Genomic DNA, 21813 nt, shown 5'->3' with positions numbered 1-21813 from the left:
GGTGCATGGAATTTAGCCAATGTATCGCTTAGTAGAGGAAGGTTAGCCTTGAAATAGTTCCTAAAGGTTTCTGGTTTCACTGGATCCCCAGATTTAATTTTTATTTCAAGCGCTAGACTTACTGTCAGATCTGATGAGCAAAGACATTATATTGAGTGAAGAACACTGCCCCCCACCCCCATATTCATGAGAACAAGATCAAGGATGTTTGTACCCCTAGTAGGAGAATGGACCAACTCTTCCAGGATGTTGGCATTAACAAAGTTTAGGACTTGCTGGGCCTGTGCATTGGAAGTGGTGTAGGATCCCAATTTATAGAGGGGTAGTTGAGATCCCCCATGGATATCATATTGAGTTGAATGGTGAGGGAATGTAGTGCATTGAGATAGGTAGTATGAGTTTCTTGGAACATGGACCTATAGGTTGAATGGATATGGGATGAGACCTTGTTTATGGTGAGTTGCACATGTATGAGTTTTAGTGGGTCATACACTTTAACTACCCTAGATGTGAGGTTGGTTTTAATTTAGTTTCATTTTGTGCAGTAGCTGGTCTAAAAGTAGAAAAGGCATTACAACCTTGCATTGTTAGGGTACTCTTTGTGACTTTAAACAATGTCTCCATTCCAACACATATGTCTACACTCTTGAGGGCATAGAAGGCTTGCAGGGTGTTTAGTTTCTTGTTAACACGTCTAGCATTGAGAAGTATCACCTTCAGCTATTCCTTTGTATGTTCAATTAAGTCTAGAGGTTTTTCAGTTTGGCATAGTCTAAAAAAGGCACTATGGGGGTGGAAAATGTCTTTGCCAATATCTGAACGCATAGAGGAGATAAGGGCAGACCATTCATGGCAAAACAGCATGGTCTGTCAACCATGTCCTCCCAGCCTGTCTAATATTGTACTCCCTTGGACTGACACCAGAAGCTAAGACACTTGTTAAAATCAATCATTTTCTGCTGGCAACATGGCATCATCCTTGGAGAAAGTAGTATGCTGCTCAGTGCTAGACTCATACCTACCTGAGACATAATCAGAGAGCTCAATCATGTCTCACTTCATATAGCCATGGGAGGTATGTCTCAGGTCATTAATACCCACATGGACTATAACAGAGTCATACTGGTACCTGTAGTTCAAAGACCTGAATGCCTTTGTGTTTTGATGGATCCTAGTATCAGAAAGGCAGCTAACCGTGACTCCCACCTAGCTCAGTCCAGTGGGAGGAACATCAGTGTACATTACTATAGAATCACCAATGACCAGGACATTTGGGTGTGCATTGGTTTGCCTTAAGGGCTTAGCAGTACAGGTACTGGATACAGTGTTAATATGTATAGCTGTGGTTGGTGTTTTAACTGAGTTTTTACATGGTGGCTGAGAACCCTTTATTGATTGTGCTGTGCTGGTGGTCTTAGTGTTTTAGGAAGGTTGCCTGTATGTGTCTCAACATAATTAGTTTTATGTGTAGAGTCATTACCCTTTACAGTAGATGTGGTGCAAATGTTACTGACAACCTCTATAGGATTAGTTTTGGTTGTATGAGAGAGTTTTGTCTTCAACATTAAAATGTATTTACAGTTCTTTCATACTTTATCTGTTTTACTAAGAATAAGTGAGTTGTCAATGTTGATGACGCAATTGCTACAATGCTTTGGAATACCATCTCAACCAGAATGACCACAGAGAGAGAGATGGGAAATGCACATCCATGGCTACTGATCAACTAGGGAGGAGTGAAGGAAATTTAAACATTGAATAGATCAATAAAACAGGAAACTTGATGAGTAACACTAAGCTATGTGCAAACTACATGCTCTAGTATGGTATTTTAAGGGAAACTTACACCGTGAGAAATCAGTGTCTACAGCAGATTACAGGATGAATTACACTGTGGGATATTGGTGACTGTACAGATCATTGCTAGGTGCTTCTACTGTGGCAGAGAGCAGCAGTTCTAAACAAATACTGTAAAAAAAGGTCAAAAAGTGCAAATATTCAACAAAGAATCACAACAATTCCCAGCTCAGAAGAGTGAAGGCTACCCTCTCCTCCCACAAGAGTGTAGACCACAAACCTTCTTAATGTAAAATAACTGGTTTGGAGCCCAAGTGCTTAAACCATAAGTAAGACGCTTTTAGAATAACAGACAGAACCAGCAATTTCCAGCTCAGAAGGGCATAGGCTATCCTTTCCCATCACAAGGGTGTAGACCACAAACCTTCCTAATATAAAATAACTGGTTTGGAGCCCAAGTGCTTAAATCAGATCAAAGACACTTAGAATAACAGGCACACTAAGCCTTTATCAGCAATTCCCAGCTCAGCAAGGTGGAGGCTACCCTCTCTTCCCATAAGTGTGCATACCACAGCCTTATTAATGTAAAATAACTGTTTTGGAGCCCAAGCACACAAACCAGAACTAAGACATTTTTAGAGAGAGACGGAAAATGCACACTCATGGCTGCTGATCAACTAGGGAGGAGTGAAGGAAATTTAAACATTGACTAGATTAGTAAAACAAAGAACTTGATGAGTAACACTAAGCTATATGCAAACTAGATGTTCTAGTAGGGTGTTTTAAGGGAAATGTACACCGTGAGAAATCAGTGTCTACAACAGATTACAGAAGGAATTACACTGTGAGATATTAGTGACTGTACAGATCATTGCTAGGTGCTTCTACTGTGCAGAGAGCAGCAGCTCTAACTAAATACTGTAAAAAAAGGTAAAAAAGTGCAAATATTCAACAAGGAATAACAACAATTCCCAGCTCAGAAAAGTGAAGGCTACTCTCTCCTCCCACAAGAGTGTAGACCACAAACCTTCTTAATGTAAAATAACTGGTTTGAAGCCCAAGTGCTTAAACCAGAAGTAAGACACTTTTAGAATAGCATACAGAACCAGCAATTTCCAGCTCAGAAGGGCATAGGCTATCCTCTCCTGTCACAAGAGTGTAGACCACAAACCTTCCTAATATAAAATAACTGGTTTGGAGCCCAAGTGCTTAAACCAGATCAAAGATGCTTAAAATAACAGGCACAATAAGGCCCTTATCAGCAGTTCCCAGCACAGCAAGTTGGAGGTTACCCTCTCTTCCCACAAGAGTGCAGACCACAGCCTTATCAATGTAAAATAACCATTTTGCAGCCAAAGCACATAAACTAGAACTAAGACATTTTTTTATAATAACAGACACAATAAGCCTTCAACCAGCACTTCTCAACTCTCCTTACACAAGACTCTACAAACCTTCCTTATGTAAGATAACTAGTTTGAAGACCAAGTGCTTAAAGTAGAACTAAGAGACTTAGAACAACAGTTACACTGTAGTCATGCTACTTAGATGCAGAAATAAATGCAGTAGATTAAATGCAACTGAACACTTTGAGACACAGATACAGTAAAAGCAGCTGCATAAAGTGTATTTTTTATTAAGTGGGAAAGTAGGAAATGGAAAATAGTTCAAGTTTAAGAAACTAAGGCAGAGGGTCTTCCCAGATGATCTCTCATTTCTCAGTAGAATGACCTGATGAGATGACACTGGAAGAAGAGTCCAAAATCAGATTTGTAAAAGGGGCAGGCAGCTTAAAAGCCAACAAGTGTAAAAGCACACCAGCAATAGGGCGGTTGGGTGAGACAAATCAAACGTTGACAGAGATGAGCAATAGTCAGGCAGAGAATAGCAAGCCAAACAAGCACTACAACTAAATAAAAATGCCAGTAAATATTTGTAGTTAAATGAGAAATGCTATTTCTCAGCTTATCCCACTAATTAGCTGGATTTTATTCACTGTTTGCAAAACAATTCTTTTCTAACCAACCCTAGCCAAGACTTCCTAAAACTCTAAAAAGAAAAAAAAAAAAAGACTGCAATATAAAAAAAAAGATTAAAAAAAATAAGTAACTGACCTTTACATGAATAATTCCAATTGAAAATCAAATGCAGACAGAGATCAGTAAGTCAAACATATATGGCCATATGTATATGTATACGTATATGTGTGTATATATATATATATATATATATATATATATATATATATATATATATATATATATATATATATATATATATATATATATATAGAAAGAGAGAGACAGAGAGAATATAGATAGTTCGATATAGATATAAATTGCATACCTAGGCTGGAGCAACAATTATATTCACTCTGTGGCTGTCTTTCACCTCTGCCCCCATGTCCATCACAGCAATAGGAAATTCCTCTGTCCTGCCTAGATCCATAACAGTTGAAAGGAACTCCTCTGTCAAAATGAGTGGTAGAAGGCCCACCTCCAGTAGCTCTCCATTCCCATGCAACAGCTCTGGCTCCACTGGTCACATTTTCGTCATTTCACTGGTACTATGCCTGAAAGCCTTGTAGTCAAGGCCATGACCAGCCACAGCATTCACATCATCGACCACCTGTTGCTAGACCTGGTCACTGAGGGCCTCTCATGTAACCTTTTAACTAAGGTGCATGAGTCATGTAGAAGGAGGGCCAGAACTATTACATAATTCTCAGCATCTGAAATGTACATGGCACAGCTGGTTTATGTGTTGCACCCCTGCAATGAAGTAAAAAGAAACAAACAAACTATCAGACAAATCAAGAGGGGCTATGTGCTTACAAGCTGATCTACATTGGGCAGAAAACTAGTAATTATGCACAAATCATCATTAAAAATGGTAATAATGATTATATATGAATACAGACATCTAACAAATACTGTAAAATACCCCATCCCTCCTCAACAATACAATTCCATAAGGGCAAAAAATGTTGATTATACCTAGAATATAGAACAGCATTAGCAATGTAACAATTTAAGAACTGAAATAAGCTTCTCAAGTTGGACTTGTGTCAACAATCCTCATGAAATGTGTCTGGAACACAATTTTTGCATGTAATACAAGTCAATGAACATTGTAATATTAACTGTTAAATCTTCATTGCAAAAAACATTGCAAAGTGTAGACAACACTAATCTGTGAAATAAAAAGCAAGACCACCTACAATAACTTATTCCCCCACCTCAAAAATAACAACGGAAATAATACAACCTTTATAATTAAATAAAGGTATGTCAGGCATGTACAAGAACCTTACCATGAAATAGTTTCAGAAATGTCACTTTAACATAATAAGCTTCTTAAGTAAGAAAAGTATTATCATCCTCAGAGACAGTTCCAGGAACCCATAAAATGGAAGTAGAGGATCATTGCAATAGCAAGTGTTATACCTTCATAACAAACACAACTGTGCAAAGGAAAAATAAAAATCATACTGTAAGAAATATTTTTAAATAACATAACATACCTTGACAGAAATTGTAAGACAGTTCTCCCAAAAGAATGTAAAAGCAACAAGATAACTCATTATATCCGAATGACACCTCCAAGTGCATCTGCAGTTACCTCCTACTGATGCCTCTAGGAATCAAAATTGCTTGTTCATATTTGCATCAATAATTCCAAGACCATACTATGTAAACATTTTTAAAAGATTTCATCTTAAAGCTTACATAATGGCAAACTCAATTGCATTAATATTTGACCTCTGTGCAGTGAAGGTAAATAGAAATTAACTGTTATTTTTGATATTAATTAATATTTATAGGAGCAGCCGTAGTGGTGCAGTGGTTAGCATTATTGCCTTACAGCAAGAGGTTCTCCAGTTCTATTATTGGCTGGAGAGCCTTATGTGTGGAGTCTGCATGTTCTCACTGTGGTCATATAGGCTTCCTCCAGCTGCTCCAGTTTCCTCCAACATTCCAAATACATGTAGAAAGTGGATTGGCCACTCTAAATTGTTCATAGGTGAGAGTGTGTGTGAAACTGAGTGGTACAAATGAACTACCTTGGCAGGGCTAACCATCCAGCAGTGTAAACCTTGGCTCAAGATGATTGTCACTGCTGAAGGAACACCCTGACTCCATGTGGAAAAATGGAAAAAGGGGTTGAAGATGGATGGATGGAATTTATATAGTTATAATATCTCAAAAAACAAGTAACACAGACAGAACTCCTTAGCTTCATATGAACGCTCTTAGTTGGATGAATAAAATCCTGCTTACAGTATGTGTGTAACTTGAGTGGTTGCTGTGATATTGTAAGTTGCTTACAAAATATAACAAATGTAATAGTTACTCCCCTTGATTTATTAATCTTCCATGCAGGACTAGCTTAGTTCTGTATGAAAGTGACCATTTAGGAGCAGGACGGCAGCACGCCATGCATATTAATGAGGCACGCTGCCAGAGCTCCTAGGCTTGCATAGAGCATGTAAGAGTCCAGGGGGCATGTCTGAGAGCAAATCTGTCAGAATAAACATGCCCCCACAATGTAGAACATTGGAAAGGGGTATGTAATGATGGAGACCACTCACAGGTGACCTCATATCCCCACCAACAGTCCCCCTTGTATATAATAGCAACAGAATGTAGAAATAAAATGAAGAAACCCTTTTTTTTTTAATCTGACTACAGCTAACTATAGGTGGGTGGGTGTGCCCATCGCTTAGTTATGGTTAAAGCAGCTTAAAAGGCTGAAGAAGATAACAAGGAAGATATATGCAAATGAAGCAGCAAAGCAATAGTGTAGTGGGCAGAGCATTCACCTTGAGAACAGGCATTCCCGTTTCGAGTCCCACTACAGCACATTCCATTTTACATGGCAAATCACATTATGACCAATATTTTTGTTGCATAACCTACTAAATAACATATATTTATGAACTGGAGTACTGCATTAAATACACATGTGAGGTGTCAGTGTCATAATGAATAAGGCAATAGTAAGCAGGTTTAAGCACAAATAAGATGTAGTAAGCATATTTAAGCACTAGTAAGTGGCCTTAAGGCCGTCTGCATGGCAGTAAGCAATGCCTACACTGGCTAAGCAATTCCAAGGCTAACTTTCAGTAAGCAGATGTAACGGCAGGTTAGCAGTGCTTACCATTGCGCAAACCCGCTTACAACTGCTCAAAAGTGCTTTAATCACTCCGTATCCAACGGCCCTTGTTCTGCCCATCAACAAAATAAACAGCCATGCAGGTCTTGAACCCAGGACCCTCTACATCATAGTCCCAGTTGTTATCCACCACACCATCACAGAAATACAAAAGAATGAGGTAGTGGCAAACAAGTCCTCACCATAGTATAACCAAACTGAACCTGTGAAAAACATCAGTATGCAGTCATATGTGCCATAACCCACTACATAACATAAATATGTGAACTGGTGTACAGCAGTAAGCCCAGAAGTGAGGTGTAATTGTAATAGAGTGTTGAAGTCCCCAATAAAACACAAGGACCCCACAGAGTTTATGTACACATCAATCAGGGATACCAGGCATACATATAAGGTATAATGACTAATAACACAATGCCAAAAAGGCATTATAGTCAAATTCTAATGTAAGCAATACTAAGCATTGCACAGGCCAGCTTAGGAGGTGTGAGCAATGTGTAGACCAGATAACTCATTGTAACCAGTGGTATACCCCTTTAAACAATGCCAACCTTAGGTAAGCAGGTTTGCCCATAGATTAGCCTTTTCAAAACCGGCCAGTCATGGAAAAGTGAGGAAAATTGGCCTTACTTAAACCCAAGAGGCGGGAATACATCTCATAACAGGTTGTAGCTTCCCCTTGCAGGCACTATGGCAGTAAGGGAAGAAGGAGTGTGTTTCCAGGCAAAGCGCTGGTGCATCCAGGAGTCCAAGGTCATGGCAGGGCTCCTAGTTAAAGACCATGCTCAGAGACTGCTGCAGGGCCAGAACCAGGGCTCCCAATATAAGCCGGAGGCCTGGGACCATCTCGCCCGTGACCTCACCAGTGACACTGGCATACCCTGAACTGGTGAGCAGGTCATGCACCACTATGCCGACCTGGAGCAGTGTAAGGGGGACCTCTTGGTGGAGTGGCTCTAAGAGGCTAGAGCATCAGGGGATGTTCCAGATGTGTGTAAGTATCACCCCAGTATGTGTGTAATGATTGCCAGCTCAGGTATATCATGGATAGGTATGGCTAAATATTCCTCTTATGTCCCCCATAGCTGCAACAGAGCGGGCTGTGAATCAGGAGACCCACATCAGCCGCCTGGCAAGGTTGCGATGTGAGGTAAGTCAGTAATACTCATGCATTTACTGTTATAGGAAATAAAAATAAAAGTAGTAGTAAATTAATTGCTAATATAAAACCTGTATTGTTCAAGGCAAGTACTGCATACACTAGAGAATATGGCAGGAAGAGTCTCATATTGTTTGTATGTCAATAGAAGGGTAATATCCTGACAAAACAGGTCTAACTGCTGGACTGCATGTGTATATTCTGGTATCATATGGTAATGTAGATTTACAATCGTGTAATAGTACTGTTGCATTAAGCACTGTTACCCACACCATGCACCATAAATTGAGTGTGTAGTAATGCCAGTATATGACAGGTGTAATACCCAGAGGCCATTTAGTACAACTGAGAGACACATAGACAGTAAACAGGGAAAATGCAGACAACAAAAACTGAATAGCACATGCAACTGACATGTGAACTGTTGTTTTTTTAACACATACAGCCACTGTTCGAATCCTGCCAGTGGTAGTAGTCTGCATACAGAATCATACCCCACGACTATACAGATATGTCCAGAATTTCTATTAAAGTTGCCCATATCTATTGCCTATCAACCTGTCCCCCTGGGAAATCAGTGGTATGATCCCAGACGTATAGGCAGCAAACAGGAACTACAACTGATTGACACACATCTATGACAAAAAACCTGGCACACTAGCAACTCCCTAATACCTTATGTGACTAAGGAGCCACGTATGTCCCAGTTACACCCCAGCTTGTTAAGCTGTGCTCAGAGTGTGTACAGTAACAGAGTGAGATGTATGTGCATAATAGTAATGTGGAACCTGGTACTGTGTTTGGGAACATTCAGGTAGTGCTAATAAATATCCTTCCCACAGGTCTGTCAGATACCAACACTGTGCCCAGAAATACAAGAATGATATGCAGTTGCTCTGAATAATGAGGTATTACACATCACTGTCACCCCCACTGTCCTACAATATATAACTGTCTAGGAATTCTGTATAAGAGTGTTGTTATACAAGGTCAGAATTTATAAGCACAGGGGATTAATAAGACAGAAAGCAGATTGGAGATATACAGCAATATCAATATAGCAGACACAACTGTGATGGACAGTGTTTAAGTTGTAGCAGACACAGCCATGATCTGAATCCTGGGAGTGGAATAAGACTGCATACTGATTCATACCCCACAACTGTACACATGAGGCCAGAATGTCCAGTATATGTGCCCATATCTGCTGCCTGTTCCCCTGGTAAGCATGTGGGATGATCCAAGATGTCTAGCCAGAAAACAGGAAATACAAGTGATTGCCAACCATCATGAGAACACACATGTCACTGTAGCAACCCCAGAAACTGTTAAGAGAGTAATATTTCAAGTATGTCCTATCTACACTCCCATGTTGTCAAGCTGTGACCAGAGTGTGTACAGTAACAGAGTGAGATGTATGTGCATAATACTAATGTGTAATCTGTAACTTTGTGTTGCAACTGTCAGGTAGTGCTAACAAATATTGCTCCCACAGGTACGTTGGATACAAACACTGTGCTGAGAAATACAGACCAATATAACCTGTACTGGTACTGTTCACTCTGGTATTGTAGGGGATTGTGAGTGTTGCAGTTTCTCTGAATAATAAAGTATCACTGGTCACTGTCACCCACACTGTGCTACATAATATAACTGTGTAGGAAAGCATGTATATGTGTGTGTCAGGTTACTAAAGGTGGAAGAGGGCAACAGTCTAGATATGTCCTGTCACGCCAGCATGTGGTCAACACATGGCCAGAGTCTGTGCAGAAAGAGTTGGATAGCAATGTGCAAAACAACCCGGAATCCGAGAGTATGTGTAAAAACAGTTAAGTTAACAAACATTCCCTCCACAGGTATATCAGGTAAGAGGTGTATACTGCAGGTAAATCTAGTTCATGTGTAATGATGATGACAGCCATATCACTGACCAAACTAAGGATATAGAGTAGTGTAGTAAGACTTGTAAGGAATAGATAACAGCACTGACAAGGAAAGTAATGTGGCCTACAGGAATATACTAATTGTTAATTGACATCTTTCTCTCCCCCCATCATATCTCCAACAATAATCAACATACCCACTCCAACTGGTATGTACTGACTCTGATAATGTCCATTTGTTTGATAAATAATTTCATGGTTTCCATGCATGTGCTATATGGAATAATTCCAACATTGGTGGCATGGTGCCATCGATATACCAGCATGTTGTTCTTATCACCACTGTGGTCCCATATATGCATGTGTTCTGTTTGCTATGCAACTGTTCCGTATATGGTTTCTGGGTTAATGGGAATATCTATGCACACTGTTATGCCTAACCCTGGAATGTTTTGACTATTACTAACCCATATGTGATGATGACATCTAAACACTATAGCACACTTGGGAAGGCCGGTCCCAGCAGACCCACCCGTCCCACCTCAGCTGGCCATGGCACCGGGCACCAGCATGTCTGGGCCCCAACCCAGACCTCTCTGTCCATTGGTCCTGCATCACCTTCGAGTGGAACCACCTCAGGAGATGGGGCTCAACCCCCATGGGAGTGGGCACAGACAGGCACCTGTCACCCATCACCAGGTCAGGGTTGTGGTGCGTAGAGTGATCAATGAGCAGTTCGGTGATCTTCTATGTCAGCTCTAGGGCAACATGTCATGATTAGAGAGTCAGCCTGGCTCTGCGGCTCAGCCTCCAGCACACAGCCACCTTCGGGGCTGTGAAAGTACAGTGGTGACTGCCCATGGGTGAGGACCTCAGTCAAACTGTTAGTACTAGGGGGCTTGTGGTCTGCCGATATCCCAGCACCCCTCCCCATCAAGGTGTTTACTCCACACATGTGTCATATACCGCACCTGTATGCATCTTGTTTGTCTTGCTTGTTAACCTACCCAACCTACCTCTCCAAATATACCTACTACCTCTCCCCAACATCCCAATCTCACCTGAAAAAAAAAGAAAACAAAAAGGGCAATCTGTTCCCACAGGAAAATCTCACCCCATACATAGCTTCCCATTTCACACACATGCCCACTGGACACATGTAATCCAGTCTAATTGGCATCACAACTTATTATTGTTGTCCTCACCCCTCTCCCAGGGGTTTGAGTGTCCACATCTACCTTCAAATTCAGTGAATATGCACAGCTGTTGCTGTAGAAGAAATGGGCAGCTATGGACCTTCCCCACACCCTGCACATCCTTAGCTATTTTCCCTACTGTCTTTCCCTCTTTGTTCCCCTTTTTCACCACTTTCCTGTCAACCCTTGTTTCTTTTCTTTTAAATAAATTAGCATGGGGGTAAGCGAGAGTAAGCACTTTTAAGCAGCAGTAAGCGGGTCTAAGCCTGTTTGCACTAGGGTAAGCAATGCCTACACTGGTTAAGCAATTTAGAAGCTAACTGGGTATAAGAAACTGTAACCAGAAGTTAGCAGTGCTTACCTCCATGCAAACACGTTCAAACTCACTTACAACTGCTTTAAAGTGTTTTAATCACTCTGTATCCAATGGCCCTTGATCTGTCCAGCAACAAAATAAACAGCCTCTGCAAGGGTCAAACAGAGGACCTTGCACACTATAGGCAAAGTAATTTACCACTAAGCCATGCCCGATATACATAACCCTGATGTTTTCAAAAACATATCATCCAGCCCAGTCATTCAACAGTACAGAGAATGTATTCCATCATTTAGATGTATGTGTGTGTGTAAATATATTAATATCTAAACAGATACAACATATATATATATATATATATATATATATATATATATATATATATATATATATATATATATATTCATGTGAATGCCTACATCAACACATATATATGTCTACACCTATATGTCTACATATACACAGCAAGTTATATATATGTAAGCATATATATATATATATATATATATATATATATATATATATATATATATATATATATATATATATATATATATATATATATATATATATCCATATAGGTATATATGGACATACATGTGTAGATATCAATGGGAGATTAATTAAACCACATATGTCCACATGCACCATTAATGGGGTTGAGAGGCCCCAAACAATATATGTCTTGTACGAATAGGTATGCCCACCCCCCACAGCCAAACACGTCCACCCTGCAATACACTACCAAGTGTTACAGATCCCATAACCATGCCCTGACATGACATAGGCACAAGATGTTAACAGTACTCATCCCACCTGTATGATGTCAGGCTGATATTGGTAACATATCATGAAGTACAGTCTGGCTACCATAGGAAATGCAAAATGTGGAAGCTATCAACATCCCCAGGATACATACACACAAACACATATATGGAGGTACAGATATACATATATATATATATATATATATATATATATATATATATATAGATAGATAGATAGATATACATGTGACTACACATACACATGCAGAGATATGTACAGTAAGATATCTATGTAGTAGGTGCACACAATATGGAACAGCCATTATGCCTACAGTTAACACCCTAACAACTGGACACCGGATGAGCCACCCAAAAAAATGACATTCGTTGCCTGCAACATATACCCACAGAGAGGTCATAGGACAAAACACCACACACAGGTTTTCAGAAATGGAAAACCTTTATTTGTGTACTATTACAGCTCTATTTGCCATGTCATATAGCTGTTCAGACACTGACATCCATATAAACAGAGTAATGCAACTGTGCAACAGTTATACTAATACGGTAGTCTGGAAAGGTCCACAGCTGTTGTTGTCCAGGCCAAGTTCTTCAAATCGCACAATAGTAAAGACAGATTGGGCCACAGGATACCACACAATCAACAGTAAGTGATGCAGGTGTATAGTTCAGCAGCCACTATCTACACTCTGTACACAATCACTAGATGGTAAAGACTTCAGTGGACCAAATGGGATGTAACTGTTACATAACAAGGCATAACTGACACCATCAAAGGCACACTTGCAAACAGAACAGTCTGTATGGCAGGAGGCAGTATGCCTGCAGTAACCCACTTTATGTAAGTAATGTCAAGATAGGTGAAATGTATGGTACTGTACATCCAGATACCTTAAGGCAGCTCACCCCTGATACCCCCGCATTTTGTAACAGCCTAGGTTATGTATGGTGCCCCCCCCAAACTCAATAATACAGGGCCATATACCACTGTTACATACAATGGCCTCTGGAATGCATATGGGCACACATGTATTGTGTAGGTGAAGCCCACACATATATGGCCCCAGCCCCATCGTATGTGTGGGGGATATAACAGCAGTGGACTGCTGGCAGGAATAGCAGCGTGGTAAACGTACATGTGCGTATGTATCACTATCTGTATATGTGTAGACATATAATGCTCTGTATATGTATATATCTAGGTGTGTATATGCATATCTATGTACATATGCACACCCATCTTTATATGTCGATATGTACATGTGTAATTATCTATATAGATATCTGGATAATCATATGTACATATATATTCACCATATGTCCTGAACATGGGGTGTAGCCCTACCTCAGCCCCTATAGTCCCAACTTCGTAGTGCAAGGGGATGCCAGGTATATATAGCAGGTATGTTAGTCAGCTATTGCTACTGTAATAGGGATTGTCTTCACAGACATGGTGTGGGTGGGAGGTCACATCTGCTTTTCACATGTGCGCCATTTGCTACTGACAGACATCCTAAGGACATCATAGTACAGTACCGCTGCAAGCATGTAATGCTCCTCTGGACTACAGCAGAGATATTGGCCAATAGATGTGGACATTTTGACACACTCTGTACAGTCTAGAGATATACACAAAACCCCTTAGTGCAGAACATGTGGACCAAGCCTGACAATATGGATGTTAATAGCCATGTAGATGGGTATAACACATAACAACTGGTATACATTCACCCCCATAGGTTATGCATTCACACACCCCTGTCTGTCCTGACGCATAATAACTGCTGGAACAGAGGTGCCATGGCCGCATACTACCCACTAGATATTGACATACATCTGTACAGCATCCCGCTGCTCTGTCTGACATACATGACTGTTAAGGGAGGCCCGGCTGGGAAGTATCTGGACATGACATCTCACTGGGTAAGTACACTAAGCTGCTAGGCATGTAACAAAGCACTGTGCAGGCTTCAGGCAGACTGGCTCAACACTGGCCTACATCTCCTATGGGGGAATGCACATGTACCTGAATATATAGCAGGCTCTACAGGCATGTCACAGCACAGGGTAAGATACACTTGTGTGAAAGTGCATAACCACAATCAATGTGAACACAGCCACAGCCACATATGGTAAGCTAGCATAGTATTACAGTATATGGACTATCTGTTCAACACCATCCTCATATGCGCCACTCACACACTAACCCTGCTACACAGTGTGGTCTGATGCCTGTCTGTGGTATGGGACATGTGTGTATGGCCCTACAAACATGTAAGCCAATACCATAACATACAGTGGAGCAGCATGTAACATCATATAAGAAGGGACCTAGAACGATGACATCTACCACAGTCTGTACACAGGCCAAGGTACAAATTAACAATACACACACTGTCAACATTCACCATAAGTACACATACCTCAGTACTGTACAAACAATCACAGAATGTCCAGGTTATGTCATCAAATATAACCCCTACTGTACATAACATGTGTAGCAGTCTGATATCTCAATGGCTTGTTATCAGATATGATGACACTAATTATGGTGTACAGTACATACGCACCTCAATGCATGACATATGTAGAAAGGTTGACAGAGTTGTGGCTGGAAGCACATACAAAGGGCCAATATTGACATGTTGCTGTGATAACCTCATACATTTACTGTTGTAACAGGGTTTGTCGCAACATATGTCCTATGAGGGATATGAAGTCAGTAACTGTCATGGCTTTCACCATCTACAGACTGCAGTCCTCAGACTACCTTCTGCAGTTCACAGATACATGCTCTGTGGTTAACACATGAAACCAAAGGCACCACACACTGCCCAGTCTGCAGATGACCCTACAGATGGGGAGTCCCCATAAACATAGAACTGACATAGCAGGTATTGATATATGTAGGACAGCCATATCCGCATACACACTGTTAAACCAACATTACTCTGAATGCAGTATTGCAGCACTTACAGTCTGTAGTCAGGTCAGGCACATTCCCCTCTTGTGTGTTGGCCTATTTCCACAGTGTATGTTGTCAGAGGTAAATCCCCAATCCATCTGAGATGTTGTTTGCCAAACAACAGATCATGTTCCTGCTCACAGTGAATAAAAAGGACCAACACCAACATGATATTCCTAGATATTAGAGTGTGTTTCCATGCAATTGGCTATGGAAATTTTACCACAGCTGTTTCACATGCAATCAGCTAGGGGAGCACTGCAATTCGTGCAGAGGCCATCAGCTGATCATGAGCATCACTTAAAATACACATGCTGCTGCCTAAGCAAAGCAGGTGTAGGTCTCCACATCCACCAGTGAGGGAGTGTGAGAGGCAGGCAGATGCAAAGACAAGTCAGGGAGGGTTGGGAGAGTAAAACTTAAGTATGTTTGTGTCACACAGCTACCAGCACAGGGTATCAAACCCCTGATGACTATGTAGTGCTATTACAGTTCTATGCAGTTATTGGATGCACCACATAGGTCACCTGTTGTGGAACCCTCAGAACATATATGTGATGGTGAGTGACATCTCCAACAGGGATATGGTAGCTATATGCTAAGTGAAGTACACATGTCTGTCCACGTGAACAGGTGCCAGTGTCAACACAGCCACAATCTCACAGGGATGCACACACATTGACATACTTGCCAGGGCCAGGGATACAGCTCATCACTAGTGAGATTGCCACAACACATTACTGTGCAGGTATCACATGCACCACAAGGGTCATACGGAGGTTATATGGGCAAAGGGTATGGGGAGGTGTCTGACATCAGACAGCATGCTTCAGTATGCCAATGGGGGTTGTAGTGAGTGTGGATGTGATCATATGCATCATACAACGCACACACAAACACTCAGGGTGCCAGTACTGACATGCATGGGTTCATTTCTGCACAGGTGTGTGGTGGTTGACTGTGCCAGATGGCTATACAAGGCTAGGCAATGGGTATACCTTGGCCTCAGGCCATATAACAATGGTCTGCATTGTGGCTCAGGGCTGTAGTTTCTGCATTTGCCCACACAGATGGGTATCGTATCCACCATCCAGTCACCTGGGTGACTATTGCGTGTGGCCAGTGCTGTGCATCACTTGCCATGTATGTGTTCCTTAGTCCATGACATGGACAGTGTCTGGAATGTGCACACCTCCCACATACATGTACAGTGACACGTGGAACTGTACATGGGGTGTCTGGCCCATGTTGTGTACATAGATTATCATCAGATGTGCCAGTCTTGGCCACCTGTGGTGGGAACTGGTAATGGACAGCAGATTTACCCTGCACCTACATTGATAGCATGCTAGCGGCAATGGCATCTGTCCATACAGAGAATGTTTTCAGGCATGGCATGTCCTTTGTGGGTCACATGTGATGGCACCACAGGTGTTGCAGGTGTTCAGTGGAGAACATGGGGAAGGTGCACTGTCTGCATGTACATGCCTATTATACAGATGGACAGGGTGCCATGCCCTCTGTAGCACACTGTAGTCACTCCATTGTTACTATCAGTGGCCAATATGCAGTGTACTACTCACATATTGGCTGTTGCCTAGGCATGTTTGTGTGTGTGTGTATGAGACATGGGTTGAGAGTGTGCTCTGGGTAATACTGGGGTTGCTAACTGTGATTGCCTGGCCTTGATATCATTTGTATGGGTAAGGATTTGGACTCCAGCATCTTGGCTATTACAAATCTGTTATCCCTGTACAGTGGACATTGTGATATATACTAGGGCCACCATATAAGAAATGTGCAAAACCAACTACATATTGGGACCAAGTGTTACACACTCACACCTGTCATGTCTGGGATTAGAACCCCTACTTAACTAGTTTATTACACTACAACCCTATGCAGTTATAGTACATGCCACAGAGATTACTGAGTACTCCTTCCCCAAAGGTATATTTCACATTGGATGACATCAGCAGGATTGCCAAAGTAGGTCATTCAAATTGTAGTGAGTGTGGCTAGGCTAAAAAGCATTGCTCCCTACACAAACAGTGACACACACACAAAACATCTACAACCAATATGTGTGGGTATAGAACCCCAGCAGAGGTCTATATCACACTACAGCATGGAACTGTTATAGAATGCACCACAGGAATTACTGATGAGCTTTTTCCCCAAAGGTGTATTTCACATTGGATGACATCAGCCAGATTGGCAAAGTAGGGCATTTGAATTGTATTGAGTGTGGCTAGTCTAAAATGCATTGCACCCTACACAGACAGTGACACACACACACAAAACATCCACAACTGACATGTGTGGATATAGAATCCCTAACAGAGGTTTACATCACACTACAGCATGGAGCTGTTATAGGATACACCACAGGGATTACTGGAGAACTTCTTCCCCAAAAGTGTATTTCACATTGGATTACATCAGCAGGATTGGCAAAGTAGGGCATTCGAATTGTAGTGAGTGTGGCTACCTAAAAAACATTGCTCTCTACAAAGGCAGAGTCAGACAGACACACATGCAAACACACACTAGCCAAGTCTGGGATTAGAACTTCTACCTAACTAATTTATCATATTACAGCAGTACACAGTTATAGGATGCACTACAGAGATTACTGGGATACATCCTTCCCAGAGTTGTATTTCTAGGTGGATGACATCAGCAGCCTTACCAAAGTAGAGCATTTCAAGTGCAGGGAGTGTGACCACCCTAACAAGCATTGCTCTCTACACAGACAGACGCACACACAAACACACACTTGCCAAGTCTGGGGTTAGAATTCTCACCTAACTAATTTATCACATTACTGCAGTACACAATTATGGCACACACTACAGAGATTTCTGGGCTAGAGCCTTCCCAGAGGTGTATTTCTAGGTGGATGACATCAGCACCCTTATCAAAGTAGAGCATTTCAATTGTAGGGAGTGGGACCACCCTAAAAAGCCTTGCTCTCTACACAGACAAACAAACACACAAATACACACACAGTTGCCATGTCTGGGAATGGAGCTCCTACCTGCCTAGTTTATCACACTACAACAGTACACAGTTATGGGATGCACCAGGAAGATTACTGAGCTAAAACCCTCCCAAAGGTGTATCTCACAGTGGATGACCTCAGCATGCTTGTCATGGGCCATAACCCATTCATCTAGAAGTTGACATGCCACATGCAGGCACAAACTGGGTCATATTTCCCAGGTATGTGTATACAGCTGCTAGATGACTACTTCCTTGTACAGTCATGTTTTACAGCTAGCACGTGCACCACATAGTCTGTAATGCTGACAGATACTGGTGGCTAGTATCTGCAGTGAGTGACATCTGACCCTCATGTGGTTGTGGCCCTTTAGCTGTGTGCTGGGTGGGACAAGCCTGGATGGCTCCTTGTCACAGTCACCCTATTCCACACATCTATGTACATTTACCTTTGGCTTATTATAGTGTGTTGTCCTTACATATATGTCTGTATTCCTATCCACTGTGTGTGCAAAGCATGAGTGGTGCATACTGAGAAGTGTCTGCACTAACATCTGCAGCTGCCAGATATGTCCAGTCCACTGGTGTTTGCAGACATGGCCTTCATGTGTTTAATGTCTGCACTAACATCTGCGGCTGCCAGATATGTCCGGTCCACTAGTGTTTGCAGACATGGCCTTCATGTGTTTAAGTGTGTGAGCATGCCCATTATGACCTTTCAATATGTTGTTGACTGACATTGTCTTCATTTCTCTAAGTGTGTGGACATGCTTAGTATGCCTGTCTGTACTGAATGTGTGGATTGAGTCCAGGTAGTTTGTACTGCAGTGCTGACCTTTGTGTTGTACACCTACAGGTAGCATGCTGTCTCTGCAGGGTATCCGTCGATCATTTGGCATTAACTGTTACTACATTTCTGCATAGGATGGGGGGGGCACACCTGACCATTTCTACATTTCTACACAGGATGGGGGGGCACACCTGACTGTTACTACATTTTTACGTAGGAGGGGGGCACACCTGACTATTTCTACATTTCTACATGAGATTGGGGGGCACAGCTGACTGTTACTACATTTCTACATAGGATGGGGGGCACACCTGATTATTTATACATTTCTACACAGGATTGGGGGGGCAAACCCGACTGTTACTACATTTATCTGTAGGATGGGGGGCACACCTGACACTTGTATACATTTGTTAGGACTGTACTGGAATGTTGGGTATTCCATTTCATTCTGTAATCTTACCTATCATGCTGACTAGGGGCATACCAGTGTACTACAGATCTTAACTTTTATTTACCTACATATTTGTTTCTGACTTCCTACCCTTTAGAACTGACATCCCACTGCCTGACCTGCTGCAGTCTGTCTGTGTAGGACTGGGGGGGGGGGGTTATCCACAGGCTTCATTCAGAGGCCATATCACAGCCTTTGTTTATGTTTGTCTACACCTGTCCTGCTGGCTGTGATTGTTGTTGGGTATGTGATCCCCCTAAGTGGCATGTGTGAGTCACTTACCTTGTGGGTGTCTCAGTATTGAGGGTGGTGCTGCAGGGCTGCTTATGTTGGATGCACATAGTACACTCCTACACATGGTTAAGCACAGGTAGTGCAATTTTTGGCATCCCTTTTACTGTATGTGAGAGTCAGAAATGGTGTTATTCCCTGGGTCCCTCCTGTGTCAGTGTATGTGCTATGTGTTGCCTCTTTGCCAAGGCCAAGGCATACTGGGCATGCCTCCTTCTGCCTACTGGGACAGGCTCAGGTTGTTCTTCCTCCGAGTCACTCTCTACCTGTGCAGGCCTAGGCAATGGTGGCAGGCTGTATGGCCCTGCCCCGTGTTGTTCCTGCTGCAGCTGTTTTCACAGGATCATATTGTGTATCATATTTGAATACATGTAGCTGGTGAGTACTGCAAGGTTCCACCGGATGTGTCCAGGCACCAGAACGGTGACTTGAGAATCCCAAACACATGCTCTAATATAATTCTGATCTGTGCATGTGCCACATTATGGAGTTCTTGTTCGGATGTGTGTGCATTTCTGATAGGTGTTATCAGCCACAGCTCCAGTGCAAATCCAGCATCCCCCACTAGGTGACCATCAGGGAAGTCCCCAATGGCAAATCTCTGGTACAGCTGCATCAGATGCCAGATGTGGGAATCATGAGAGCTTCCAGGGCAGCCAGCACATGCATTCATTATTATGCCCTGGGCATCTCACATGACCTGGCAGTTGATGGAGGGGAAGCCCTTGTGGTTGATGTAGACCCTACCCCGCTCATTGAGTGGTGCTTTGATGCATATGTGCATGCAGTCTATAGCACCCACTACCTCAGAGTATTCTGCTATTTGGTGGAACAGTTGCATATTGATGGCCACCGCCTCACAGGTATTGGGGAAATATACGTGCTCACCGACATGTGCTGACATGGCATCCAGGAACTGGTGGTGTACCCTGGATGCTGATGCTTATGAAATACCCATCATATCCCCAGTTGGCCTTTGGAAGGTACCTGTAGCTAGTATTTGTAGGCCTACACATACCTTGGTATCCACTGGGATGGGTTCTCCTCTGCTAGTTCTGTGTGTGAGGCATGGCCGGTACAGCTCAACAATTCACTGCAGGAGGTCCCTGTCCACCCTATAGTGCTCCACTATCTCCAGCTTATGTAGCCCCTGGTAGGTTACCTTGGGTCTGTACACTCTTCTGCATCCCCTCACTGTGGGTTGGTCGACAGCATTCACATCCTCACCACCCTCATCCTCTTCCAAGTTGTTGTATGATAGCTATTGCTGCCCCTATCATTTTGCTTTAGCGAGTGTTAAAAGTTCCCCGCTTGTTTACACCGGTGGTGTAAAGTGTGGGAAAAAACAGAGGGGAAGGTGTTTGCATAGTTTATAGTGGTGTTCTGGGCTGGGCTGGTCTGCTGCCTGTGTAATTGGCTGATTCTGATACATTTCACCTGCCAGCTATGCTAGTTCTCCTTTGTTACCTTCCTACTGCTGTTTTCCCTTTCCATTCCCTTCCTGTTTCAGCCCGGGGATACGCCGCGTAAACTGCTATTTCCTGGTTTAACTTTTTTTCTGCCTTTAAAACCCAGTGCGTGGTGTGCACACCTGCTTAGGCATTGTAAAGAGTGCTAGGCAGGTTTAGACACACCTCTAGCTTAGCTGTGCTAAGCTAGGAGCAAACCCGAGCCACAGGGCTCCAATCTGCTTACAGTAAGCCTGACACACACCCCATGATGTCACCTAACTCCTAGGCTTGCACCACCAAATTCCTACTCTTACACTGCTGGGACCTGACTCACATGCTGGGATGCTGGGGAAAATTGGGATTTATTACCCTTCCCCTCATTTGCATAGGATTGCCTGCTAATGCATAGTTACATGTCTCACAATGAGCATCCCCCCTTAGCAGCCACTATTCACTGGCCATGTTGTCTTCTGCCTGCCATTGACTTGCATGGCAGAATTCTGATTTTAGTTAGGATGCTTAATTTAGGTTCATTTTGTTATTTC

The sequence above is a fragment of the Protopterus annectens genome, chromosome 7.part0, assembly GCF_019279795.1.
Source record: "Protopterus annectens isolate FY-2018-M chromosome 7.part0, PAN1.0, whole genome shotgun sequence".
Classification (NCBI taxonomy): domain Eukaryota; kingdom Metazoa; phylum Chordata; order Ceratodontiformes; family Protopteridae; genus Protopterus; species Protopterus annectens.
This window is presented reverse-complemented; position numbering follows the sequence as displayed.